We start from the raw sequence: 5,264 nt of genomic DNA on the forward strand, positions 1-5,264 counted from the left end.
TTTTAGAAATGATTTCACAATAGTGGGAGCGAGTACGAGGCTCTGAGAAGTTGTGGAATTAGTTCGAACGATTAATTTTCGAAAACGTACGTTATTTAGGGGCACGCGAAAATCGACTTTTTATACGTATGGAATTTGGGAAAACTTCCTTCATGAAAGTTGTAGAGCTCGTCGACACGATCGCGTGCATATATGGAACGCAAAAATCGGAGCTCGTATGAATTAGTTATGTTTTTTTGAAAACGTTTCCAGTTTAATATAAAAGCTTCCTTTTTTGTTAATTTTTCCAAAATACATTAAGTTTCCAAAATTGGAAACTGAACATTCTCTCTCTTCCTCACGCGTCCGAAACCGACGGAAACTGGGCAATCCTTCGCCGGCGTCTATCTTCCAATTCCGGCCACCTCTGGACGAGCAACCACGTCCATCAGCTTCGCCTCACTCCTCCGAAGCCATCTGTGGCAACCTTGCACGGCGGCACGGCCCCTAGCGGCGGCGGCGGCCCGGTTTCGATTTAAGCTCGATTTTGGTCAACGCCGGTTTTCTCCTAGCTCCGGCCACCAAAACTTCCGATCCTTGGCTCCATGAACTCCCCTCAACCTGCTGATCATCATACTAGGAGGATTGCACCTAGAGTGACCGGTTTCACGTTCGTCGGAGCTCGGTAAGTTTTCAATCCGAAACGAAAATCTTTCGATCGGTATATCTCGAGCTGTAGTGCATCGTTTTGATTGATTCTTTTTCCAGTGGGTTCCCCTTGATGTTATTAACAACTCTCTAGAAGGCATCGAGGCCTGAAATTGAAGCTTTGACGTCGAAATCGAGCCTTGCCGGATTCTGCAAAATTCTGGAATTTTTCCGACCACCGAAGCTTTCGATCGGTATATCTCGAGCTACAGACCATATTTTTCTGTGATTCTTGAACTAGTGAGTTCTTCTTGAGTTTCTTAACAACTCTTCAGAAGGAATCGAAGCCTTAAATTGACGTTTTTACGTCGAATTGGAGCTCGCCGTTTTCTGCAGTTTCTCGCCGGTTTCTGGAAAATTCCGGCCACCTTCATACTGTTCAAGGTAATTTTCGACCCCTTCCGGTCATTTTCAGACTTCGTGCTAGTTATGAAAGTTGTTAAGCATGATGAGAGGAAGAAGAGCAGCCTGGCCCCGACACCATTGGCGGTGGTCGGCGGCGGCTCTGCCACTAACTCCGGCGGCCCTTTCCGGCCACCTCCGGGGATCAAAAATATGGTTTCTGTACATTTTCAGATTCTATATTTCAATACGATCATTTTGATATATTATGCGCAATTTTTGGATATCGTATGATGAAGTTATGAATTTTTAAGTTTCGATCGATTTCGATCGTTAGATTTGTGATATGTGAAGTTAGGACCGTCAGATGGACTTGTAGTTTTGATATGATGATCTTATGACTGTCCCAGTGGCTTTGTGTGGTCATGGGCGAAGATCCGACCGTTGGATCTTCGTATAATTGAGAAATGGTGATTCGGAAGGCGATTCGTGAGAATCCGACCGTCAGATTTTCATATAATTTTGTGGAGATGTTTGTAAGGATGATTCGAGAAGATCTGACCGTTGGATCTTCATTATAATTTTGGAGGATGATCCTAAGGGCGATCCGTGAGGATCTGACCGTTGGATCATCATTAAATTAAGATTCGACCGTCGGATCATCATATAATTAGAATCCGACCGTTGGATTTCAGTATATGTGTGGTTTATGAGTAATTTACTAAGTCAAGATAGTATCTGATTAGGTGATTGACGAATCGAGTTGGTGGACGATTCAGATGGATATGTGGCTTTTAGAAGACGCAGCTGGAATTGGAGGTGAGTAAACCTCACGTGGTTCATATTACGAACCCAATATATTTAATTGCTTTATTTTGCAATCATATGAACTATTGTTGGTGTATTAGACATTCCTGTGTGAATGTCTGTATATATATTATTACGTGAAATAATATGTATTGTTGGAGTTGTGTTGAGTTTATTGTTGAGAAACAATATATTGTGAGGGGTATTGAGTTTATTGTTGAGAAACAATATATTGTGAGGGGTATTGAGTTTATTGTTGAGAAACAATATATTGTGAGGGGTATTGAGTTTATTGTTGTGAAACAATATATTGAGAGAGATGTTGAGTTTTATTGTTGAGGAACAATAAATTGTTGTGATCTGTGGAAGATCAATAGGTCACGGGGTGACCATGGCATACTATCAGCGAACCACGCTCTCGCGCCGGGTAGGTGGAACTGAATAGTATTAAATCGTGAACCACGCTCTCGCGCCGGGTAGGTGGAAACGATCAGTTAGAGCTCTAGTCTGTCTGCCAAATATTGAGTGACCTTATGGGGGAAATTGAGAGTAACTCATAAGTGTCTATATATATATATATGAGAGTGAGAAAGTAACGTGGGTTTGTGGTGGTCTTGTAATTTAATAAATCAACAGTTCTTTCTTGTTTACTCATACTAGCTGTCAAAAGCTTACCGGGTTTTGTGTTGTTGCAACTCCCGGTACACTATTCAAATTGTGTAGCGGGTAATCCTACAGGACAGGAGAACCAGGACGGTGATCGTACGGTTAAAGCAATTGTTAGAGTTTTACAGCAATTGTAAGTTGTGAGGTGTGTTATGCTCATTTGAGCTTTACAATATTGCTTGTGAGAGTGGATTGTAATAATGAACTCGAAGTTTCGAGATTTGGATTTTTGTAATTGTAATTATTCATGTTTCGGATTTGAATTTATTATTCAAAATTCGGGGCGTGACAGTTATATAATTGAAGATGGTTAGCTGTTGCTTTGTTATATATTTCTTCAAGGTTGTATATATTTAACATTTTGACTCTTAAAATTTGTCATATAGGTAGGGCTTTAAAGCATCAATTCAAGCTTGGTGAGCAGCTTGGTAAGCTCATGTTTCTTCCTAGTTAGGGTTGGTGAGCAGCTTCTGTTTTAATCTTGAAGTTGAGCAAGATTAAAACAGAAGTGTCTGTTTCTTCCTTGTAAAGCTTAATCATCTTGTAAACTTTCGTAGAAGCTTCATTCTTTTTGTAACATTCATGAGAAAAATTAAAATGTATCCCTTTTGTATAAGCTTCATTCCTTTTTGTATAAGCTTTATTTTTTTTGTATAGCTTTTATCCAAAAAAAAAATAATTGGCATGCATATATATTTGCATGCCAAATTTTTTTTATTCATAAATAACACTTTTGTGACGGTGTTTTTGCCGTCGCAAATGACTTTTGGCGACGGCAAATGACTCTGGTAGCGGTTGGTGGCGTCGCTATTGGTATTGGCAACGACATTTTTAATTTTTTAGTTGCATGATTCTTGCGACGGTAAAAGGTTTGCCGTCGCTAATACTCTTACGATGATGCATTTGCTGTAGCAAATAGCATTGGTGACGCCACCAACGGCGACAGAAGCTTTGTTGCCTAGCCGTCGCCAAAAGTCATTTGCGACGGCATTGCGTCGTGGCCATTGCAATTTTTTTTTGTAGTGACATGAGAATGAATGAAGATGATGAATGCTAAGAAAGAAAGCTTTAGGGTTTCACGACGAATAAAATGATTAAGGGTTTTTTGCACCAACAGTGTCTGGACACTCAGGTGACTGACAATATGATACCCGAACTTACAAAGTTATCAAAATGATACCCAGACTCAATTTTTCGTATCAACGTCGTACCTGCTGTCAATTTCCGTCATGTTTCCGTCAATTTTGAGGGCAAAAAAGTCTTTTCCCCTCTATTAAATCCTAAATGAATAAATTCAAAATTAAAAATAAAAACTGAATTTGTTTTACTTTGTTTATTAACCAAAGATACCAATCGGTGATTCTCAAAAAAAAAAAAAATCCCAATCGGTGGGGAGAGGTTTTTTGCATTTTCTTTGTCGACTCGCTGACTGCGAGTGTGGATCAGGTTGGGTTGCTGCAGCGGTGGATCGGGTTGCCGCAACGGTGGTCGGGTTGGTCTCGGACGCCCAAAACTGGGGCTGAGAAGACCGGAACTGGGCCAGGGACGAACATGAGTTCCGGCAAGTCGAGGTTGAACTGCGGCGAGGAGGGGAAAGAGGTTATCTTTTTTGAACCCATGACGCCAGCTTCGGGTCTTTTAGGGAATGGTGAGGCGGCTACCGACCTCGTTTGTCAAGTCGCGAAGTGAGGAAGGAGAATCGAAGGGGAGAAGCTTCATGGATTTCCGGCGAGCTTTCCAGATTCCGGCCGTTTCGAGACCTTCAACAGGTGGCCGTAGCTTCCTCTTGACGTCGTGGACGTCCTTGTGGTGTCAGATTGTCCCAACAACGAAGCATGAGTGAGAATCGAAGGAGAGATGGTGTAGGGATTTCACGGTGAGTTTTCTTCCTTTTCCGGTGACCTTCGATTTCAATTGAGATATCAAAATCGGTCTACTTGTCGAGCTCTACATGCTTCTGCACTTGAATTTCAGTTTGGTTGAGATTTGGAGAAATTGAGATTTTTTGCAGGTTTGGCCACCGTGTGTTGCAGGTTCGGCCACCGTGTGTGGCTACTGTGCACGTCGGTGATTTAGTCTATTTTGGTCATTTCCCATAGCTTTGATCACTTCTACTAGCATAATTAACTGAAATTGAAGAAGTGGATGGGTAGAAGACAAATCACTGGAGTTGAGAAAAGTGCTCTTCGAAGAAATAGATCCTCCTCGAATTCAAAACTGGTTACCTTAAAGACCCGGATTTGATCCCCGACAACAGCGTTTCATTTTTCCTTTCAAAAAAAAAAAAAATAATAAATAAATAATAATAATAATAATAATAAAATAAAGAAAAAGAAATTGAGGGCAAATCGGACTTTTTAGCCTCATTTAACGAGTCACGTGCTACGCACGTGTCAAAATTGACGGAAACGTGACGGAAATTGACAGCAGGTACGACGTTGATACGAAAAATTGAGTCTGGGAATCATTTTGATAACTTTGTAAGTTCGGGTATCATATTGTCAGTCACCTGAGTGTCCAGACACTGTTGGTGCAAAAAACCCAATGATTAATAATGAAGTTTAATACGTGTCCATTGGGTGTAATAAAATAAAGGGCTAAATACAAATTACTACCCTGTGGTTTAGGTCCAAAATCAATTCAGTCCCTGAACTTCTAATTTCATCAAAAACACCCCTGCACTTTCAATTTTGATCTAATAGGTCCAATTTGTTAGTTTTTTGACAATTGAGTTATTTAACTTGTTAATATGGATCACATAT

At 40.6% G+C, this 5,264-nt stretch overlaps 1 long non-coding RNA gene across 2 annotated transcripts; it reads left to right on the plus strand.

Annotated features, from left to right (window-relative positions):
• The first annotated feature begins 310 nt into the window (after positions 1–310).
• LOC133718431 (uncharacterized) lies at positions 311–2,798 on the plus strand. Of its 2 annotated transcripts, none has more exons than XR_009850284.1 (4): positions 311–664; positions 748–1,071; positions 1,440–1,848; positions 2,560–2,798. It is a non-coding gene; the product is annotated as an uncharacterized LOC133718431 (long non-coding RNA). The 2 variants fall into 2 exon arrangements; XR_009850285.1 differs by having other exon boundaries at positions 1,776–1,848.
• Positions 2,799–5,264: the final 2,466 nt, after the last annotated feature.

Source organism: Rosa rugosa, chromosome 6, assembly GCF_958449725.1.
Source record: "Rosa rugosa chromosome 6, drRosRugo1.1, whole genome shotgun sequence".
Taxonomy (NCBI): domain Eukaryota; kingdom Viridiplantae; phylum Streptophyta; class Magnoliopsida; order Rosales; family Rosaceae; genus Rosa; species Rosa rugosa.